Raw genomic sequence first — 24520 nt, 5'->3', positions numbered from 1 at the left:
CATTTAAAAATTTTACCAAAATACGTCGCAATCATTGAATCAGATTAAACTTGCTTATAACTTACAACATATAAAAGTTATTAGTTATAACTTTTTGTATAATAAAATGGATGCAGGTCAGTAAACGACAAAAAGACGGTAACGGCAAGGCTATCATAGTTGCCTGTCCTTACTTAAACCACAAAAGAAATTTACAGAACAGTACTACGATAAAATGGGGACGTCGGTGCGCTATAAAATTCTCGTGTCGAAGATTCGATAATAAATCAGTGGAAGCTACGCCAACGGATTTTCCAATTTCAATAGACGCACAAATATCGAAAATGGGAAGATGACAAGCCCTAACAGAAACCGTGTTCAAACTGTGACAAAAACAAACTACACTTAATCCAACGACAACCATAGCATACAACGGTCACAGTAAAAATTTCTCGTCGCTTCTACTAGGGAAAGGCTCTAGCCGGTGCTAGCGCGACCGCCGCTCGCAGCGTTGGCAAGGATAAAAGCTCGACGGGGAGGATTGGTGGAGAGCGTGAACGAAGAAAGGATGTTTTGTTGCTGTACCTTCTTCCTTCTATTGTGCTGCTATTGTTTGTAAACAGAGGTGAGACGGCCTAGTTAAGTTTTTCATAGACGGCGGCAGGGGGCGCCACCGGTGGTAGAGCACGCGGTGTAGTCATTGGTTAGCGGCAGACATCGAAAGTCGCTGTTCTTAACTAACAGCAGCGTTTTCTGTTTGCTTGAATATCATAAGAGAATGACGTCGTGTGGATTGTATTGCACAAGGATTGATTCTATTTTTCTGTTCGGCATTTCACTGATGGTAGCCACCGAAGGCATTTATTACGGTGTACTGGTGAAGATGAACGACCGAGCATCAGATTAGCCGGTTGGATATCGCTAATAATTTTTCGTGATAAATATCCTGCAGGGTTGAGTGATTATCAGTTTTGTTAGCGCTGCTCATTTGGCTAGGTATTCAGTGATAACTATAATAGCCGGAGCGTTTATTTCGCTGGTGCAAACATCGCATCGTCGTCGTCGTTGTCGTTATACTATTACTAGTTAGGTGGTCGTCAGTCATGTACAGCCAGTAAAGTTGACATGAAGCCTTAAAAGGTGACAGATTACTATTTGAAGTTAATATTAGAAATTCGGGACATGATTACTGTGGCGGCAAGATTTGGTCATGCTCGCAACGAGATGCCTAGCTGTTTGTTGTCGTTGCCGTAATAATAATGATGGTATCGCCTATTGAGGTGGGCTAGATTAGATAGCCTGTTCCTCTCAGTGGGGAGGTGTCTTACCGGTCTTCATGATTGCTTCGGTGTCAACGGGCATCAGCCCTGAATTAGCTGAAAAGACTCAGTTAGGTTTTTCACCTTTAGAAAAAAAGTCATAAAAATAGACCACTAGTGGAAGCAACGTGTTAGCCAAAAAAGTTAATGGTAGAAGAAGAACAGGCTTATATCGGGAAGCAGCAATTTTTAGCGTGATGCATGTGTCCAAGGGCACAAATAAAACTGGTCTGTCTATTGGCGCTTTCCCCTCTGTGTCAACTAAGCCAACCTTATAAAAAAAAAAAAAATGAGGAACACTTCAATTAAAATTTGAATGAAAAATACAGTATTATTCGATATACATTATCGATTAGACACAAATTGTACAGTCTAAAGGTAAATTTGATTTGAAACGAACATCACGTGTGTGATTATGGTTCCGTTATTCCCTCACTAATGACAAGGTGCTCGTAGACTAAGGTAATTATCCAATCCTGTATTATATAAACACTAGCTAAAACATAATAGCAACAGCTTCTATAATACTATTTGTCAAGCCGCTTTCGGCCGTATTTCTACTAACATCTATCACCCTCCACAACCCTTCGACCGATTCCGGAATTCATAATCTTCGTTACGTGTGAATCGCGACGTGGTCAATGTCAGATGTGTTTGTTCAAGCAAAAGAGAGCAATTGGGCATAAAGGTAAGTCATTGGGTACGGACGGGTAACTATAGCTGAGCGCGGCCTAAGTTATAAAGTGTTGGACAATTGATCCTTAAGCAACAATACGTCGACCTTTCTCCTAATCAATTAATTCCAATTTAATAAAACAGTTTTTTTTTTACGTTCTAGTTTCACTACGGGGAAATCGATTTGAGACTATAAACTAAGGATAATTACAGGTCGTATTATTTTTAGAATCTGGATTGGACGTCTCTGGATGGCAGGTTCGCCCATTTCGGATCAACATGACATGAGGATTTGTTCAGGCTACGGTTTGAACGCATAACTGCGGTAACAGAACAAGCGCTTGAACAACGTTCTGCGTATATTACAGAACTATACATATACATTAGCCGTTAGATATTTTTTGCCAACTTGCTTATGCTACCATTGATGTTATGGTTTTACTTTTGTATAAATGCACCTTCCACTGTTGTATCGCAATGATCTGCACATGTTAACGCACTGATCTACGATAAGACATTATTACTGAAAAAGTAAGATGACGCCATTCGCCTTACTAGGTTTATACCCGGTATCTCATGTTTGGCTTGGCAGTTGTCAGAACGGTAACGGAAAGGCGGGTCACCCCTGTTAAAAAATGATTGAATTGAGAGTGTCTGCGAGTAGTTCTAAATTGAAAGGAAATGAGAACGGCCGATATCGTTAGTCGTTGATGTCGTTCCTGTTTTCGAAGGGAACGAAAAACCACGGATCCATAGAACAAAGAAAATTAAGACAAAATTGACATATCGAAAGAATATGTCGTAGCAGTTGATACCGACTGTACTTACCGTTGAATACACGTACTCTAGAAGCGTAGCCTTCCAGCTTCGCGTTAGATCCGTATGTGACTGGCGAAAACTAAGGGAAGCAAAACGATCGTGTGAAATCGAAGTTGGAAATGAAGCTAGTTTTCTTCAAAGAGCTTTTTCAAGCTTTTGAGATGAGCCATGGTGCACATAGCATTTGTTGGGTCAATGAACATTATTCTTAACTAACGTGGCTGTCACCATTCAAAAGCGTTCCGACTATATATATATATATATACGTATATCAGAAAAGATGTTGCCGTAGTTAAATGAGCGCTACAATGCTAATTTGTATGTGCACGTAAACAGGTACCGTACCGACGATCGACGTGCAAAGGCACTGTGGCGCCATCATGCCACTAATCAAAGGGGGTGACAAGGGTAACCATGAGCGAATTCCTCATCGAATTGCCACCCAGACCAATATTTTTTTAATTTTCCATTAATCGCTGTCCAACATCGTTGGTTCGGAAACTGTAATGCTAATCACGACATGAAACATTGAAGCGCATATTTAAACGATGGTGGACAGCAAAAGGTGGCTTTGTATTTAATAGGCATCCATTAAAATGGTATAGTCTTTATACGTGCAACTTCAGTGGGGACAAATTGAAATAATAAAATATGTGTGTAATAAGATAGCCATCTTTAACATATGCGGGACTCTGAGAATGACATGGATTTAATGTAGAAGCATTAATAGTAGATAATTAGGGGTACTTTTCGGATTCCACAAAGGTAGCGGCAAAACGCTTTTAAATTATCTAGGGTTACAAACCTGGAATACGCCTTTCATCAACCGCAGCGCGTATGCTCTCTGCCAAAAAATGCGGCTCAGATAAAAACGATTGTGCTTGAGATGGAAAATTGAAGAGCTCGCGAGAACTGACTGTAGCAATTGAAAGCCAAAATTTTGTACTGGAATCACAGACCACGCTCCGATGTCCGCAGAAAGCAGACGACGATAAACCTAAACTGGCGATGCTATGTAAGGGTTTCGTTCAGTGATTTCAAGCGCTTTCCTTGCATTCTCTCGGAGTTAGGCGCTGCATTGTTGTGAGTAGCCTATGTCAACTGTAGTGGATCTTTTCTAGAAGATTCTCAAAGCAGAAACGTTGTTACACATATGGACTAGTTTGAAATGCCATTGTGAGTCGCTTAAACAATAGCAAATTTGCATAGCACTACTTGCTTGGCAGAGAAACGAGCATTTCTATACTATAATATACGGAAATACCGGAATGAAAAAGTTGCTTCCGACAATGTTCAACGCAAGGGAAAAATTCCGGAAAACCTTTTATATTGAAACCCCAAAGGATCTGATGGTACCTGAAATAATTAAAAATTTATTGCAACACAGCAGTGGCAGACCGCGACTTGAGTCAGATTGTGAGACTCAGTCGACAACTTCTCTAAGCAAACAAAAGACAGGCCATAAACAATTATGTCCTTTGCGTCATAACATTAAATCCATGGAAAACTCTAACAGAACAAGAATAGAAGCCCAATTTGCGATCAATACCTTATTACAACGGGTTACATCTTCTCAGACCCATACACCACTGTCTGGGGGGTTCAAGTAACTCCAATATAAAACAAACACAAGTCAGGAACTCAGTCTGTCTATGGATCGGTTCCATGCTTACCTTTCTGCTTCGCCGAGAAACGTATTTGTTGTTAAAGTGGCAAAAAAAAGGAAAAAAGTAAGCTTCACTTAAAAGTTAACAGCATTAGATAGAAATTTTTTGATTGGCCTAAGACGACGGGTATTTGACGATAAAAGCTGAGGTAAATTTTGGAAACAATCGCATGTTGTCCTACATAGTGATCACTAAACGCGCGCCTCGTTTTCGTTTCGCCTATTAGAGGCATACCCACTAGTTGCGTAATTTATCAACACTTGCTAAGGATCTAACGTCGGGAATATTATGAAAATGATACAGTGCCACGCCACGCGCATGGTTTACATTGTCGTTACATCGGGTTGGTTGATGAAATTTGCTTTGTGGTTGAAGATGCCCAGCCGTCTGGCTTCGCCGATCTGCATAAAATCATTTGTACTTATAGAAAGCTGCACTTGTTCATGCGCATTGGGTACATAGGTCCATAGTAGGGCCATTTTAGGTGTGCAAAAATTTTGTCAGTGTTACTGACAATGAAGGAGAGTCGAAGGGGGAATTAGAGAGAAGGACACTTGTGGACAAGGTTTATATTTACGTACTCGCCTGGTAAGCGTTTGCTAACCTAGCGTGACTGACATTGCCGCAGTCGTCACTGTAGATATTGGTGTCGCACGCAGAAAGCTCCTAGTTGCTACCTGTGGAATACGCTGTCGCGGACAGTAATGTCAGTCGATGCGACGTACCGCAAAGAAGATGAGAAAATTTGTCGTGACAGTTGCTGTTGTTGGCGCTTGTTGAAAGAAAACTACGCGGCAGTAGTTGGCCATGGCGAAGAAGACCTCTGCCAGACGCTAAAAGCTTCGCTGGTTATCCGTCGTTGGCATAGCGACAGCAACCGCGCTACCGCGGAAGCGGCAGACAGACCGGTCAGTCGGCATTTTGATAAAAGCTGGTTCCACCCAGCGGGTGTGGGCTTGAAAGAAAGCATCGGGGGGGATCAAGAACGAACATCCTAAAACACGTGCCATGCCTCAGAACCGTAACGGCGGCGGTGGCGGCGATTCGCTGTACTGTGGCGTCGCCCGGGAGCGATCAAAACCAACTTGGTCTCGGTCGAAACAGATAACGGATAAGGGGAGCAGCAGCATTACGGCTTATTAACTGAATATCGTATACACGTAGTATTCAGCTACAGCAGCAAACCCACAGCACGTAAATAGGTAGTTTATTTATTTATTTAACAAGTGCATCATCTAGTTATCCGCGTCTCTTGTCAGTGTTTACAGGATGTATGAACAACAGTTTTTTTTTGGGGACAAGAGAAAAGGGCGGCGGGACGAGCTACTGCTATGCGCTTGTCGCGGACAGAAGGTAGTCCACTAACTTGACGCTGCGTTCAAACGGACACGATGGAGCAAGATTCGCAGTTAACATGCACGTAGCCCTACTAAAATTTTTTTGTACCATTTTGATGTCTTGGTTTTTTGAAGCTGAAATTTTGGTCCTAACGTGAACAGCGTAACCTACGTAAAATACAATGTTGAAGATGGCAGGGTATTATAATAAGTTTTATCTAAAAACTGAACTGGAGCAGCGATTGCAAAGTAATGTCTCATTCGCTTATACGAACAATGTACGTACTGAGACCGATCTATACAAATCGATTGTGTTTAAAGGTAAACAGAAACAGAGTACACGGTCCTATTTTTCCTTCGTGCCGTTAGTAGTGATAGTCGACCCGATTCATGTTTGGCTAAATAGTTGTTCTTTGGGGATCTCGACGACAGACGTCTCACAGTCGCGCAAACAGTCAAATTTATGGTGATGTATTAGTTATCACTTCTTGCACGACTTGAGTTCCTTTTCGTCAACACATTACGTCGACATACTTTCCGACACCTGGTTAGACAGATCTCGACAATAAAAAGTAGTATCCAAAAGTAATCCTATGCTTTCCATGCCTATACTTTGACTACTTGTCGTTGTTTTTGTATTAGCCAGTTGCTACGTCTGTCTAGGTAATCCACCGTCCGCAAACCAACATCGATTGCTTATCGTCGACAGGCCACGCATCTGAACCGTCGTCAAAGGATACGACATTTCACTGACTGGTCTAAATAATTGGATTAACTCGACCCTCTCGGTTCTAGAAGGTCGTCTATGTCAAACAGCCTTTGTGCTTCCTCGATTGTTCGATACTCCACTTGCTTGGAATCAACTTGATCCTCGATATCATTCGATATGTAAAATTACGCATGAGGGTCGCGTGAGACTGATTGTCCCTCGTGTAGGAATTCTAGGCCTATTGACTAATTTAGCTTCGTGCACAGTCCTCGTCTTCCATTCTAGCATCGGGACAACCTGGTGTCGAAGTTGATATGAGCTAATGTGGCCGGTTCTCCTTCATTGGTACCTTTCATTCTGGGTCTCGATGAATGCTACGGGATCGCTGAAATAAGGCGGTGGAACTGAAAGCGTCGTCTCGTGCTGTCAGGCTCTATATACGCTTGTCTCTCCTTGCCCCCAACTATCTGGTCCTTTAGCCTGTCGTTTCTTTTGTCTCTTATTGTGAGCATTCGAGCACTGGCCAGTGCTCATGACCACGTGCAGAGGCGGCAATCTCAATAGCAAAACTATACGTCTACAGTTCATACATAAGACCTACAAAAAATAACGTCAGCTGTACCAGATTGCTGCACTGTGATCAATTGCCTCAGTGTGCTTTGTTCTCTGGCCTCGCCTAGCTTTATAACGTTAGCAGCAAGAACTGGTAGCAGGAAGGAGGGTGGGTGTCAAGTATTGACAGTCGTCTTCGCTGTCATTATCACTGTCGTCATTCATTTTTTCTGCTTTCTTTAGTGGAGAAGCGCATCGAAGTTAACCTTGCTGAATACACCACTAGTAAATACGTCACGAGGGAGCGTTCGCTTGCGCGTCAAGCCTCCTTTCAGCCGCTGATGCCGTGGCGTCGGTGGCGGTGGCTGTGGCGGTTGTGCAGCTGCTGTGGCCTGGCATCAGCCGCGATGGTAGCAGCAGCAGCGCAGCTCTTATGGCAAGTGCAAGAATCGGCCGCGTGAGGGCGATGCTAGGCAGAGCTGGGCGCCGATGACGGCGACGACGGTAAAACTTGGCGTGGTCGCACGGCGGAAACTTACCACCGTCACCACAACCATCGCCACGCGGCAGCGGCAGTACTACGGCCAGCGACGGTCGGTTGTTGCATCTCGGTTGTGCGTCCGTAGCAGCGGCGATCCGCCTGGCCCTGGTCGCCCGCCTGCCCGACTGGCTAGCTCGTTGGCTGTTTCGCGATTGCTAGAGCAGGTTCTGCTAATGCCCGTGTCAGTCGGCTGGTGATCGTGTTGTTACTTCTGCTTGTGCGACACCAGCAACAGGCTCACAGCAGATGTAGCCAGAGCGAAGTTTCGTCTCTGAGTGAACGGATTGAACGAAAAAATACGAAGGTACGTTGCTACCATGGGGACCGTAACCGTTAAATCACCGCAAAGCTGACCCGCGAACCCCACCACAGCGGCGGAGTCGCTGTGTCTTACGCTGGTTGATGGAATATACGCGGCTCGCTTATGCGAAAAGTACACAGAAGAAAGATTTGTTATTCTATTTGTTTGGTCCTGTAGAAAGAAATAATGGTGAAAAGTAGTACACGGAGGGAGTTGAAATACGCGTGGAGAGCGTAATGTGCTTGTGTATGAGTACCGGTGAGTGAGTGAGTGAAGTGTCGTGTGCATCAGCGGTGTGTCAATTATAAAGAGATATTTGTTCTCAGTGTTATGGGCCACGAGTCAGGTGAAGCTCTAAGCGGAATCATTTTTTGTCCAGCTGTTGTTACATGATTGCGTCAATTATTTAGTGTAATTTTACGTCTTTAGAATGTTTGGTTTGAACGGGGGAAAATAAAAACGAAGAATACAATGATCCCAGGTGGATGACAACTGATAACGAACTATCGTTACTATAGCTCCAGCTCATAACGACACCTATAGTTTTCATCCATTGTAGTAAAATGTTATCGGATCGGCCATGTTAGATACCGGTGCAGGAAAAGCAGAAACATTTCGTATGTGATGTGATTCGACTGACTTGATCTCGTTAGTGAGAAGTGTGTAAGCAACTGGATTGTTTGAGCCCCCCTTGATTACTATACTGCTAAATAAACCGGAGGAAGGGTACCCAAGGATACGTAATTACGAACTACACAACACACGGACACAGACACGTATAAGAGGTGATGACATGAGAACAAATACCCCGCACGCATAGACTAAGTACAAAACAGTAATTAAATAACACATCGTTTCTGTGATTGATTTTGTGTGTATGGAAAACATTAAGTTAGTAGTCTGCTGAAGAGGCCTTCGTGTTTGCAGGAAAATATATTTTTTTTTTGTGACGTTTTTGTTTCTTGCTATCGAGCCTCATATCGTGTAACTACAGTTTCACTATCACTTTGGTATCAATTTGGATATTTTATACCTCCGTTGTTCCGTTAATATAACTAAAGCAAGCATATTGAATATTGTCTCTGAACCTATCTTCGAGCTTCTATGGATGGTATTGTGATTACCTTAAACATCTGCACGTTTCTGTTTTACAAAAAAATAACTAGAACAATGATAGCTTGCGTCGATACAACAATAATAATAATACTGATGACAGGAAGCCCAAGAAGCAGCACTTAAACGTCACACTCAGCCGGAGACTGAGTGATGACAAGCGGAATTAATTTTTTCACTGCACTCACCGATTTCAAAGGCAATCGATGGAAAACAAAGGTACAGTTGTTTATGTACGAGTATATTTACGGCTGCTAGATGCTACTGGGTAAACTATGATTTTTTGCCCTAATCAATATCCGCTTGGTGGAGTGGGTGGCATGATTAACGAAGCCTACTCGCTCGCCGTTATGCACCTAAGGTGGCAGTTGAGGTCTACTGAATTTGATGTTGCCCATACCGGTACTTTCTTTCTTTTCTTTCGTTAGGACGCACGTGGCCCAACACGTATACCATAGGATGATAATGTTATATACGCTAACGTATTTTTTGCGGTTATTTCTCATCGTAAAATTTGGGTGCTTGGAATCATTGTTCTATAAGTGGCTGAAAGCGATGAAAAATCTTGCCCAGTCGCTGTTTCCATCGGTCGTGCAGCAAACGCTACTGGGCCAGCCACTGAAGTTGCCGATGGCAGTGAGGTTCATTTGTAACACATGGCAATTATCCACACGGCTCCAATTAGATTTGAATAATAACCATTATCATTATTGGCTGGCTAAGTAACAACGGTTAGAATAAAAGCAAGTAGGCATCGAGGGGACCCTGGTGACGTTTAGCACTAATAGAAACGCCTATTGACGCGCCTGCGAGACTAGGGCCTATCTCGTAAAAAATTGATGAGTCTTAAACATCATTGCCCTTTCAAGTTTTCTTCTTCTGGCTCTAACAGTAATCTGGCTAACAGTAAGTGATGGCAGGAACAAAGGAAAAGCTTAAAAGCAAAGCAGATCCTGGGTGTCGAAGTGTGTACTCTTAACGACTCTGAGGAAATTAACTCGGAGCAATACATAGAATATAGGAAAAACTGGATTATATAGCCGCATCGTACGGGTCACACGAAGTCACTATGTGGTGTGCTTAGCTAATCGTGTACATAAAATGGGTCCGTATTTGAGCCCGAATAGCTAGGTAACTTCCTACTGATAACTCATTGTTACATAAAGTGACTATGGCTATTTAGGTATTTTGTGAGATAAGCAAATCGTTTGTTTCTGTCTGAAAAAACCTCAACGAGGTCCCACGCGCAGCCCAACGGAAACCTGGTGGTCACAATCTTTCGTTAGTGATGTTCGTTCGTGACGATTTCGTTAGTGATGATTAGTGATGTTCGAAGTAGTGACGCCACTAGTTTGGTATTTGCCAAATCCCATTACTGCAACTGAAATGTTCGAACGAAGTAAATCTAGAGAGATACAATTATAATATGTCGAATAACTCGATTAGCGACCGGTACCGTTGTCACGCTAACTGGTCGGTGTGCGATGGCAGCAGCAGAAGCACGCTAAATGTCTCAGACACGTAGACAGACAAAGCGCTAGCAGCGAAACGAGCGACGGAAAAACGCGAACGGTAGAGTAAGTAAGTAAGTGAGAAATCAGATCTTTAGTTGTTGTCGCCCGTCGCGGGACGTTGCTATTCGCGCAGAGAAAAAAAAACGCTTATGAGCAGTCCAGTGTAAGATTTCACAGATGACAGCGTAGATAAGGCGGCAATAGGAAGCCAGAAAGGGGATACCACATGAACGAAATGAGGGCTCAAAAAACCTTATGCTGTTCCCGACACGCAGATGGTCGAGGCAAACAAAGCAAACGATAAATTGCTTGTCATTCGAGTAGATTCTCTTTTGTTAGCTGGCTGTTCATACATACTGTTTAATTGTTACCTTGGACCATGCAGAAGTAAATTTCGAGAAAGTCTAATACAAATGAGATAACCAATGCTGTCTCTATCAGACATCGCTTTCGATAGCTGTCACGTATAGTATGTTAAGAATAAAACTTTTAAAAAGAAAACAGGAACATTATATATGGTTCAGCGTCGTCTGCGAACCCAGCGTTGTCGGTGTGTCCTAAATTTGCAAGGAGAATAGACGAGTAATAGTGCAGTAGTATTCAATTTAGTGAGACATTGTTACTAGTACATTGCTCAATTAGAAAATTCTACCGGCCGGTCTAATCATAAACAAGCCCAGAGGACTTCAAGAAATATAAAGGATGTCCAGCTTGACTCTAAAATTGACCCAGATAGATGTTGTCGGTCAATAAAGAATTAGCCTGAATTAAAATCGGGTATAAATTGCTAAAACCAACATCAATCGACAGGTATTGTTGGCAACATATTATTGCCAAATCTAGGACGCGGAACTGGTATTCCCAGCAAAGCATGTGATGCCAGCATTGTACCTATGGTGGCTATCTCGACATTGTTGTAGCTTTTTTTCATAGCTTGCTTAGGGTTTGCTTGAATGCTACTTGTATAGAGACATGCAGCCATCTGTGACGTAGTAAAATATCTCGTCGAAAACGTTTATTGACCTCCCTTTATGCGTCCTTTAACCACAAAATAGGTCGACTCTTTTTCTTACCCCATTATACCTTGTAAGTGTTTCTATCTTGTGGGTACGACTAAGTAACTAGTGCAATTGCGCAGTCGATGCCCAAAACAATAGATACCAATATAATGCATGTCGCTTTTGCCTGATGCGTCGTCTGTGAGTTCGATATCGATGATTTGCTGGACTTTTTTCTCGTTTCCTGTTTCAATGCAGCTACGGCGGCCACTTAGGGCGTCCTATTATTAGCTTCGTTTTGTGTATGAATATCAGTTTCAGAGTGCTAGGCCTTAACTTGCTTCTAAGCTTAAAGGAAGCAATATAAAGAAATGTCAGACAAGCGTGCATCAAGGCATCGTGGTTCTTGCAAATAGAGCTATCGCATTTTTGGAGGGTAAGTAATATGGTCCTTCCAGAAAAAAAATGCTTGAAACAAGCGACTGTATAAGAGTTAACAGGCAATAACAAACATGTGGGAAGTAAGTTGCAGGAGAATTGCCTACTTTTCGGATGCAAGATACCATTATGAGTACTATACACGATACTAATAACTTAATACATAACAGAACAAGTAGACATCTGAAAGCAACTGACACAGGCTGCTGTAAGGGCCGGTGGACTGAACGCACCGCTTAGGATATGGGTTCACATATGTTTAAGGCACTATTGTACATTACTGTATTATTATTACCATATGTAGGTGACATGCTTAATCACGGCCGCATGTTATCGACAGACAAAGCGTCGACGTGCGTATAAGGATTTTCAGCGGCCAGTGCTTCAGCAACTTCGCTAGTTGTTCCAGCTAGCGAACTAGAGAAAGTGGTTTCAACATGTGCGGTTTTGATAGTATATTATTGACGGAGGCCGCGACAACAGTGGCGGCCATCGCTGCTGTGTGGCACTACATAGGACGATGTCTAATGATGCTTGCGAAGTGTCGCTTTAGGGATGTGTCAATGATCTGCAGGCCATACGCCTCGTAGAGTCCTTTCAAACGAGAGACAAAAAAGCTAAAATCTACGAGCAGCCGTACAGAAGTACAGAATTCACTTATAGCAGTAACTATTTCCAGTGCTATCATTCCGGTAGGTAATACACAATAGATGAGGAGAGTTACGTTGTTTCATCGATACAACATCTGCGACACAGTAACCCCTGAAGCAAAGCCTGTATAAGAATATGCTGTTTTGCCAAACTACGATTAACGACTGCACGAGTACACGTTGATACTATAATTATGCAGCGTTGTGTTTTTATGTCACCTGTATCTCTGCTTTATTTAGCGTACGAAATATTTCCTTAATTGGGCGACTTTTTCTTTTAGATATCCGTGTTAATTATTTGTAGGCCTTGAAGACAGTAGTAGAACAAATCTCTTGTCGGCATCAATAGATATTCCTATTTTACCCCAACTAACAGGCCCGCTATAATTGAAATGAGGGCGTTCATACGACGAGCTTATCTATCGTCTAACTCTTTGCTCCACTATAAGATTCGCTACTTTTACGATACTTGAAACGAAATTGTTCCATTCAAATGTAAAACACAACGCACTTTTATTAGTTTGTAAACCTCTCCGTTGTTTCACCACTATCGGCTCTACTAGACCAAGGTGCGCTAGCTTCCAGACAGAGAGTCATGACTGGGCTATGTTATTTTTGATGAATATTTTGTTATGAAGCAAACGTGAACGACTGAACACCCTTTGGAACAAGGACGATTACAAACCACTTGGTATTTAACCGATATTCGTTGAGGGTGATAACAATAAAGATGCACAGATGAACGAGGTTTTAACGGAACAAAATGAGAAGCCTTGTTTTAGCTGCTGAGAACAACAATTGTTCGACGTTACTGTCGTTGGAATAACGCTAACGTTCCGGGAAAGCAGCAGCGTGGAAGATGTCGGGATTTTTCCCCCTCGTGGAGAAATCGCTACCAACACCGATTTGGTAGCAGTAACAATAAAAGCAGCATCAATAGCCACAAAAGCGCGCCTGTCACGCCGTATTCACCAACCAGAAGCACTTGGATGAACCGTATAGTGTTGATGTTTCTACTCAGGTGAACAGCCTTGGAAAAATCAAAGGTCCGGAAACTATAACGGTTCTTTGTTGTTGGCTCGAATGAGTCTTCGCCTGTCTGCTTGTGGGTCCATAGGGCTGTCTCACTGTATGTGCGTGTCTGGTACTGGTTCGTCGATGATTCGGAGACCCTTCATTAGACTTCTGTTCTGTTATGTTTTGTTCTGCGGCTCGGCCTCAAAGACTCGTCTTGCGAGGGCGGCAGCCATAACGTAAACGGCAACGACGGAACAACAACGTATCAGCAGATTCCACAATACCTCGAAGATAAGGGCAGTCAGGTAAAGTGGAAAAATGAAGCACTGAAGTGAAGAACTAGAATAGTGCTCTTTCACCAGCATCTGGAAGAGATGGAATAGCAACGACAACATTATCAATAGCAGCATTGTTCTCGTCGTAGCTCTGCAATTTGTCGTTCGTTGTTTGCTATTGCAGGGTCTCGCCTTCCTTCTCGTAATTTCGTTGCTTTTATTGGTCTTTTCGCCTAAATCGAGGGTTTGCCACAAGCATCATGTCCGCGGCCACAGCTAGAAGCACCGCGAACACTTTGGCCGCAGGATGGCGACGAATTTGGACGAGACAGTGAGGCTATGGCAATTGTTCGTTGTCGCTGTTAGTGCTGGCGTTGTTGTTAAGTATTCCTAGTGAAGCTACGTGTGCCCTTTATGCGTTCAACGGCGTGGATGGTATTCTGGCATAAATTAGCATTTAATGGTGAGCGCCAACAGCGGTGGGGAGCGGTGGTAAAATGACGACGTTGGTCACCTCGGAGAAGAGCAGCCAGGGGGAGGGGGGGGGCTGTGTTTTTTGTGATTCGGCCTGCGCTACAGCAGCAACGGTTGATATGTCTGTTAGACGGCCGCCAGTTAGTTTAGTTTGCGCAATGGCGCCATACAGAACGTTCCGGCTAGATTGAAACGGCCATATATTGTACCGTTGCGATCATCCCAATTGCACAGTACTGTAATATTCCGCCCAGTTCCGAGGTATTTTGGGGCTGCGTCTCGTGCTTTTGGCCATGTGCTCATCTTTCTTTGACTTCTTTCGCTCGTCATTCAACAACTGATATTGTAGTAAGGAGCAAAAAACGACGACAACGATGATAGATAGCAATTTTAAGTATACAGCCATTATTAATTGCGTTGCAGCCATGCTACAGCAGCGGCTCATAGAAAAATATCTATCTAAATACTTTATATTTGAAATCAAAAAGCCCTCGAAGGTAAACATTATACATCGCCTCACCACGTCACAACAGCTATTCTGGAAACACCGAAATTCGTCCGTCTGTTTATGTAAGCACTATGTAGCAAATAGTCAGTGTCAGCTGCGCGCTTCAGAAGCATTGAAGATGTAAGAAACATTTGCGCTTCGCGTGACGGTTGTTGACTTTGAAGTATATGCTGGAATTATCGATAGTAGTCGAACGGCAGGTGTGTGTTACTAACTTTCGGTAATTCGTGTTTACTGCTGCGATGTCATTGTTGTTTGAAAGGAGCAGTCGACGGGAAACGACATTGAGCGCAGATGGACAGTACGAAACATGGCTTCACGCACCGCGTGCTTGCCTTCGACCTGCCGCCAGTTGGGCCTGACGCGGCCCGATTTCTGTTGCCGTTAGAAAACGATGATACTTTTCCACCGGGCTCTTGAAGCAAAAACTAACAAAACGGGAATGTTTACCCGCTGCGGATATTTGGTTTCTGAAATAAATGAATTTCACCCAACGACCAAACTAGTGTAGTCATTAAAAAAGCGTATATATATGCGTGACTCGTTCAAGCATAGAATCATCCGCTATACTATGTAGTTTACTGTTTAATTAGTTCGTGTAGGGTAGTCCAATACATTACAATGCGAGAAGTTCGCTTAAAGATTTAGAAATAGAAGGCAAAACCCGGATGAAATCTGCAGCCCATGATCACGTGTTGGCACATCATTAGAAAAAGTTTCAGGTGATTCTTTTCTCTAATACGACATACATTAGAATATGTTTAGACGGCCATATTGTGCAGCTGTTTTGTGGAAGGTGGGGCAAAATGAGATGCTACACTCAGATTGTTCATCCTTTCTAGGTCTAATCTCTGTGACAAACTTTTTTTCTCCTTATTACCATTATCTTAACGGCAACGGCAATAGCAGCAGCTGTTTGTTAGTAACGGTTAGGGCTAGCGATTCATCATCTTGATTCTGCGTCTTTGATACCGTGATCGACTGCCGAGCCAACGTCGCCGCGGTCGCTGTTCTACCTGAAATTAAAAAAACATGTCTGTCAGGTCAATTATATAAAAATAGTATCATAAATGTGTAATATATTCGAGGTGTGCGTGCCTGTTAGTTTAGAAAGAGGACCTCTGTTTGTTGAACGCCCTCTGCAGCGCTGGTTATTATTGTAGCCGCTCAAGTTGGAACTGGATGAGTGGCATATTGCATCTATTTTACCAGTGAATATTAATGTGGGTCGTTTGGTTGTTCCTAGACAATGACGCTGTTCCCATATCACACCACATATTATCGTATAGATAATATATTCACAAAGAAATGGCGAAATTCGGATCACATCGAGTTGTCTCGTAGAAGCTGGCTGCTAGCTGTGTCATGTTGATTCTCGTTCCTAATATCGCATTGATTGGAATATATAGTATATAGCCCATAAGGAGAATAAGCAGAAGAAGAATACCTGATTAGATGAAGCCAACAATGAGAACTGTAAAGCACCATAGCGGCGTTCCGTCAACAGATTTTGCGCATATGATCGATCAGTTTGATGCTTAGCATTGGCAACGAACCGAAATCAGGCGATAAACGGCAAAGGTGTCACACATAAAACCTATATGTGCACACACCTACGCACGCACGCACACACACACACACACACACACACATATGTATATATAACCTTTATATTACGTGATTATTAAGTCTCCTAGCCTTGCTCACAACACTAAACATCCGGGTAAATAAGTTTCGTCGTAGCTAGCTAACCAAAGTTATTCAATTCTACTTGTGGTTGTTGGTGAAATAAGGTAGAAATTGTACTTACCAACGTACTATGATTATAGGTACCTTACAAAGTCCATCAGACTGGGGGAAGACTTGAAGATGTGATAAAAGTTTGCCGGTAATGCCTTGCGATCGTTGAAAATGCAAACAGCGAAGCAGGCCGTAGCAGTCGATCAATCGTAATGTTTGTTTAACATAGCACGAATAGTGATCGGATTTATTTTTGTTCTGTATTTTATCCAGTATTAAATTTGGATCCGACTGAAATTCTCCTCTGGTCGGAGAACGACGAAATTAAGTTGTCGACAGGCGGCGTCACGAAAGAGTACCGGCTCTAGCAAAAATTTGCGCGAGAAGGGCAATTGATTTTTATGGGGGTAGCCGACGCTGCTTTCGTCACTACTGCGGGGCGATAGTTGAAGACCTGTGAAGCAATTGAAAAACGAGGTGCAGGCGAAAATTACGGGGAATGAAGACGGATGCTGGTTCTTTATATGCAAGTATTGCCTGCACAGGACGGCAATAGATAATAGTTCGAAAGGGGGGCAGATGGTCGGTTCTTTATAGATGTGTTACAGTTCGGTTCTTCATACAGTTTTAAGATGACATCGTCTGGGAACTAAGTTAGCCCTTACTCAATACACGCGGACACGTACTGAAAGCAACGCCCCCGTTACGTTAACGTTGTTTCGAATAGAACTTTGGGCCAAGAGAAAAATGAACAGCTAAGCCACGATAACGACGACGGTGATTTGAAACTTTATCAACGGAAATCTATGTTAACTTATCAGTTGACACAACAGCAATGAAACTAGCTGGGCATAGAACTTAATAAGTTCCAACAAACTGAAATATATCGTCAAATCTCGTAATGTACCCATGTACCAGCGTAGTCAGCCATGCCAAGCAACGTGGAATTGGCAGACAATAGTCCAATTACTAATTCTTTGGACAAACGATAATTGCTGGCTGGACATTCATTTGTCTTGAGTTTTTATACTGACAGCTCATTTTCGTAAGACAAGGATGACGACAAACGTCGAGGGCGCTAAGTTATAAAAGGCATTTTTGTCGTGAACTTGTGTCGTGTCGTTTGACTTAAGCTCAAAAGCTTACCATATAATTATAAGTGGCTAGCTTGCATCATCCAATCCACCAGCATTGGTCGTTCACTCACTTCCTCCCTTATGCCCTGCATTGTATCGTACTTCCATTCTGGCGTCAATGTTACGTTAAGCTATGTCGTTGGCTCAAGGCGTAAACGCCAAATATCCGTAATATTATATAGTTAACATATCATGCATAGATGGTGCAACTTTCTAGCGAGTTGGTGGATTTCATCAAGCTCAAGTTTTGTTGGGCGTCTATCTGCCTGTCTGGGCTGAATTGCGATAGTGTCTGCTCGGTTGTACGTGATGAGTTGTCTTCACCGACGCTGTCTCTGACGTCAGTTCGCGTCTTGTGGGCCTACTGTCTTTCACTGTTCTGTGTGTGTCTATTGTATTCTAGACCCCCGACTTTGGACTGTTTCAGCCCACTAAACGAAGACTTTCTTCGTCAGTGACAGAGGAGGCTATACACATATTTGCCTGTCAAGAAATGCCGAGACGACTAGCGCCGTTTCATCGAAAGATCACAATGAAATTGTGCAGTGCTGAGAACGGCACGAGCAGCAGCAGCAGCAGTAGAAAAGATGTCGTTCTCACTGAACTAGCGCTTAGCTCTGTACAGCAGGAGAAGCATATTAGACGAAAAAGTCAAAATCGAAAGACTTAACAATCTGGAGGTAGAATGAGAAAATAATTGAGCGGAACGGCGCCGAGTAAATAGGCCATCGAAACGGATTAAATCGATAGAGTCCGTCTGTTCTTTGTGCTTAGAAGCGATTCTATGAGCGGTCACGAGTACGGCGGGGGTCTAGCTAGAATACCGGATGGGAAATTATTGTGCAATTTAGATAGAATAATTTATCATATGCACGTCATCATTCTTGCTGGCCTGGCAGCACAGCACGTCTGCTAAGCTGTGCAATTTCGGTACCGAAACATGGTCTACTGATCTAGTTGATGCACAGACAAACGTTAGTTTTATAAAAAAAAAAATACTGCAGCGACATTTTTGAAAATTCGGTTCTTTTCCTAGTGCTATAATACTAGATGTTAATCTTGTAGCAGTTGGCTTTTCCCAGATTGTTGAATTGGCCGCGTGTCAGTTTATCACGAGAACGTTTGGCTTTTTGTTTTAACTCAAGTGTTCTATTATGTTCGCATATATTGCATTTGTGTTATGGCTGCCAAAGCTAGAGCTGACCGAAATTGGTTGACTGTCAGCTCTGTCCACTGCCAGCTTTGCGTTTTAACATACATTGACTCGAAGATGTCCATGCAAACCACCACGACGCCTTTCACTCAATGCTGATCTCTGTGGCTCCCGTGGGGCACTCGATGCTCCTGTAGCCGCTATGGGCGGGTGGAGTTGTTTAATTCGCTCAACAATCGTAAGTTAGTAAATCACCACTCATTCCACTAGCAATATATGTGCTGACCACGACTACGTTCAAAGCCATAGGACCAGCATCTTATGCATATTTGTGAAGCTTAGTTCGTATAGAGCTTCAAGCTCCTGTCAGAACATTCAAACATAGTAATCAACGGTCGGTTACATACGCATACACACGCGTGCACGACAGGCACACAAAGGAAGTAGCTGCGAGAAATGCAGCAGCAGCAGCAGCAGCAGCTGCTGCTAAACTGGGTCTCACTCTGCTTTCTCTTTGTTTTTTCGCTGAAGTGGCTTCCTTCTGCTCGACCTCGACGTGGCTATTACTTTTTTCTTCGCGTATGCGGCCACCGTATCGACGTTGCCGTGCTTTAGTCGAGAGCTATCGCCATCAGTACAATCACTGCAAAGCAAATTTTCTATAGATCGCTCGACGTCGCCGTGGAGTAGAGCACGTATAGCACAGTAGCGGGAGCAGTGCATAGCAATGGTAATCAACGTATGGGTTATGCATATATAATCTATTTACTACATTATCTGTACCGGCTTAACGACTGGAGAAGCGTCAACAACAGATAGACACTAGCAGCAGCGGATAGCCGTGCTAAAAAAAAAAAAAGCAGCAAACGCCTCTCTTGTACTGATTTGTGCAGCATTCCTTTGCGTCCGTGTGCTTTATTCGAACTAACACCATAAAAACGACTGACAACGATTTCACCCTTGGCTAAAAACTATTAGTTTTTAGCCAAGGGTGAAATTGTGTATTCAATTTGTATTATTGTTATTATATCTGCATAGCTGTCAGGCTATCTGTCGTGAGTTACGCATCAGTGTATGAGACGAGCGTGTACAGTCGGCCGCGGCAATGGGCCACTGTGATCATAGCAGCAGCACCTGTACGATCAACACTGACTATTGCACTTGCGATATCGTCACCCTATATTGTCTCGATCGAATTTAATGGGCCGGGTATATGCCTGATCTCAAAAACACTCGAATGTGTCTCTATACATACATTCTACACAATGCACTTAAACTGTATAATGTTTGTTAGATGTTGTAAACTGCACGTACATGGTGCAATGGTACGTGCGGTTCCTTCTTCGACGGGTTCTAACAATGAAGACTGGGTGGCCTGCTCGTTCAGGGTCTAGTCGCTGCACATGCGACGGGGCGTAAGACAATTTAAATATTCATCCAGTAAGCTGCTACAGAAAATGTTAATAAAACAAAAACCTTCTCTAAGATGCCCTACCGGAGACCATCAACGCCTACCGACCCAGTCGTTTAGTAGTGGTTATTACTATTATTATACATGCTGTCCTTAATTTGCTTTTTTCAGTATAGTATATCTATACAGCGTACTGCTTATGCTGCGCTTATCCACTTTGCCACTTGATCCATGATGTTGTGAAGCGGCCCTTGCGGCTGTTTGTTTCTACACACCTGTTGGAACAGACGCCATAATATTTGCTGGACATCGTTCGTTCTGCGGACAGTTCTCTTAAAGCGTTCAGTTGATTTGGCGTAGACTGTTGTTTCTCCGTATTAGTCGACGGGGCTAGCGGACCATCCTAGTGAGAGACAAGTAGGCGTAATGGAGCCGGACGACTTCTATTGTGCCCTCGATTTTTACACCTGATAGCTGCAGTTGGCGACATGAATGGAAATGATGGTAAAAGTTGGCTTCTGCGCGAAATTTTTGATAATGAAGTGTCTAGGACAGGCGACTACCGGCGTATGCCTAGTTTGTAGTTGTGCCCGCATTTAATTCAACTTCGAACTTCGAATAGCGTCGTAATTACTGAGGAGTTAGGCTGTCTCAGGAATAGATGACGCCTTCAACAGTCCAACAACGGCGCATTATCAGCGAAGATTGCTATTCTACATTTAGCCGTGTGATAATTTTGCTTGTCGCTCCTATCGCTCGGCTCAGGCCAACATCGAATCCTATATATAGCTTCGTAGTCGAGTTAGTATGCATACGAATGGCCACACAACTACATTTAGATAATAATCACCTCAGGAACATAGCTCCATATGAATTTACATGAAGCTTTTATTTCTAAGAAGGATCGGCTTGTTGGGCCTTTCGAAGTGTAGAAGGCCGCAGCCAATAGTGAAGGAGGTGCAGAAATCGAGGTGCGAAGTAGTGCGAAGGCCGAAAGCTTCGTGTTTCTCATTGCTGCTAGGGCAATATTTACCACACGCCTGAAGGAGTGAGCTTGTGGTTTAGTTTGCAAAATACATGACTAATCCTGCTAATGATTGTAAATTTACTGCACAGGCAACGTTGAGTTAATAGCAGAAAACATCCACGGTGAAGAACGTGGCACACTAAGATTATAGGCTTATTATGTGGCTTTGGGATGCTTATCTTGGTCACTATACAGCTGCTTATATGCTCGTAGTGTACCGCGCTTGATATTAGGCTTCATGCTCATAACAGAGCATCCACAAGGTTTTCGGAAGATACTCAGTGAGTTCGGTCGTCAACAGTTCGCCTATGCTAAAATGTTCGATAAGAAGATAGAAAATTGTATAAAAATGCATTAAAAAAACAAAAAAGTAAAGGTGGCGGGTTGCTGAATGCGACACATTACTGCCATAAACATATAAAAGGTTTTCGTGCAAATGATCCGAGTTCATTAAAAGCTAATATAGCAAAAATAGACATCTATATGAGGAATCAATTAAAATCCTTTATGCTAAAACTACTTGTAGACTGATACTTCGTTGGTAAGATGAATTTAGCGAACCTCACCTTTGACAGGTTTTTCCGAGAATTAAAAAAATTCCATATAGACAAATAGAAATAGAAAAAAGTAATTCAGGCCTTAAGCACAAAGACCCTTTATACGCAGATGTGGCATCCGTCAACTCATTCATTTATTTCCGCATATACGTTTCCGTACTTTAGAGAAAAACTAGCCTCGTAAGGGCAATATGGGACCTAATTTTGACCGTTTCTGTCGTATCTGCGTACAAAACAACCTGCAGCATCAGATCTCTATATAGATGCTCGATTGTATGACATTTGTGAAATGACGGTTCTATATTTTGTCCCTTTCGTACGTCCGTACATGCGTGAGTTATGACATATGTCGATTGATTGCACTGAATTATCGCTTAAACGACACCTGTGGTGTATCACATCGTTACCGCTACCAATCCATTGTTGAAGAGAAATATGGGAGCGCACCTTTTTCAGTTTTTGATTTTATTATTGTTGTTGTGGTGGGGGCTGTGGTTTTATTTTGTTGTTCGTAAAGACGCTAGCAACAACGTATCTCGATTCATCAATCCGCGAGTAGCTCTTTTCGTCAGCTGCAGCAATATCGATTCAGCCGTTGTCGGATATGATGGACAAGTGTCAGTAGATACAAGTTTTCTTAAAGCTTTTACCGGGTTCCTTGTTGTTCTTTGTGTTCCTATTGTGTTTGTTTCTGCTCCACGCTTGAGGGTTGGTTCTCTTTAACTTGTCTTTTTTTTCGCATGGGCTTATCTTCCTATCGTCCATGCTCCCCTCTATACCCCACTTTTCTTCGAAAGTAACAGCAGAAGTCGCAGCAGCAACAACAGCAGCAGCAGTTATACGAAATACCAAATCGAAAACGACCCGCACACTGACCGTTTCTAAGATTAGCCGTCGCATCGCCTTGCGTTCTACAGACGTCGTCGATAGCAATTCCTAGCCTTCCATGATATCATATCGTGTGCAGACGACAATTGTAGCAGCAACAATCGGCAATTTGAATTAGGCGCCAATATTTTTTACTGCCTGTTCTTTTTTCTACTGGTTCTCGTTTCTCTGATTTTCCGTCGCCCTCCGATTTTTTCCCATTAGAAAACGGGGCTAAAATAACAATAAATACTACACAGAAATATGACCAAGTATAAAATAAGGACCTTTTCATCCATCATCATTACGACCACGACCAGGCTAAAGTATTACCTCCGTAGTCAACTAGCAACCAGCCATTGATGCCCTCGTAGTAATAGCTTCTAATATCTGTGGTCACCGACCATTTGAAATACCTATGATTTGACCGTTCGTTAACAAAGCCGACCGTACAGGCATCTGCAGAGTCAGCAGGGTCTTAGCAGAGATGATAGTGCTGCTCGTTCTGCAGTCGGCAGCGGAACCTCTTGTACAGCTTAGCTCACTGCGCATTCTGGCCCGTGCGTTTTTTTTTTCGTCGCTGACCTGATCTTTTAACAAACCAACCACTCGGATCATCGACGTCGTTGCTGCTGTGATTCCGGCTCTAAGCGTAACTGTGTTGTTGCTTCCGTCGCTGGCCATAGTAGTCACGATTTTTGTCACTCCGTAAGTTACCAAGCGTTCTTTATTCTTTCCTCTTGTCTGCCTCATTAATAGCAGGTGATTGGCTTAGTTATTATGGTTTCATGTAGAGTAAAAGTTAGATAGTGACTATGTTCACATACAGCTCTCGAGTCATGAAGAAATCCTCAACTTACGCGCATAACACCTATTAACGTAATCTATATATGTAAACCAAAAAGTTTTTTAAAAATATAGCTACATTATGCAGTGAACTTGCGATTGACTGAGCCCGAGACGCGCATTCGGTCGTAATGGCTACGGATATTACTCCGCTTGCACTAGGACGATAAAATCTTCGCCTTCAATGTACGAAAATGCCGATTTCGTTTAACGTGTATAGAACGCCTGACGTATTTTTCAACTCATTATCTTCTAAATAACACAACAGGCGTATCTTTCCTCTGCATTTACATCAATGAAAACGACAGTCTTTAGATATAAATGGGCGACAGTTAGTATTGTAGTAGATGGAACAACGCGTTTCAGTTTGTTGTTGCGAGCGACAATATGGTGTCCATTATTACTAACTTCATGATGTCGTACTTTTTGCATTGACAATAGCTTGCTTGCCATTCGCCCACATCTACTTTGCCCTTTTTATCCTTGTGTTCTGATCCCGAGTTTATCTTGAACAGTTGTTTTACAGGTGCTTACTCAACAGCTCTCACAACGATCGAACTTACTCCTACAGCTGTGTTGATGTCAGAATCGGTGTCACCTACAATGATGAAAGAACGGACCATGGGGTTCTCGTCACCCCACACTACATAAGCATAGGTGTCATTGGGGCGCATTGTTCAACGACTGCAATCGTAGCAATATTAGCACCGACAGCAACAACAATCACGTCCCCTATAGAAATAGTAAAAATCCTGATCCCGAACGGCCAGGGTTGCGTCCGGTTTTCACAGGCGAAAAAGCAGATAACCAAAATCAACGATGTTTTCACAGTTAACTACGCTAAATTACCTTTTCCGTGTTAAACGTCTGCGGGAGGCAAACAACTGACAGGCTTAT

General features: G+C 42.9%; 1 protein-coding gene and 1 long non-coding RNA gene across 6 annotated transcripts in view; both read left to right on the top strand.

Annotated features, from left to right (window-relative positions):
- The window catches only part of baz (par-3 family cell polarity regulator), a 116254-nt gene that overhangs the window by 57935 nt on the left and 33799 nt on the right, over nt 1-24520 (top strand). The window lies entirely within an intron of this gene.
- LOC111268079 (uncharacterized) lies at nt 7206-15388 on the top strand. Its single transcript, XR_002684989.2, has 2 exons — nt 7206-7902; nt 15149-15388. It is a non-coding gene; the product is annotated as an uncharacterized LOC111268079 (long non-coding RNA).

The sequence above is a fragment of the Varroa jacobsoni genome, unplaced genomic scaffold (assembly GCF_002532875.2).
Source record: "Varroa jacobsoni isolate VJ856 unplaced genomic scaffold, vjacob_1.0 scaffold_1254, whole genome shotgun sequence".
In the NCBI taxonomy this organism is placed as follows: domain Eukaryota; kingdom Metazoa; phylum Arthropoda; class Arachnida; order Mesostigmata; family Varroidae; genus Varroa; species Varroa jacobsoni.
The sequence above is the reverse complement of the archived record's forward strand: the minus strand, read 5'-3'. Positions and strand labels throughout refer to the sequence as shown.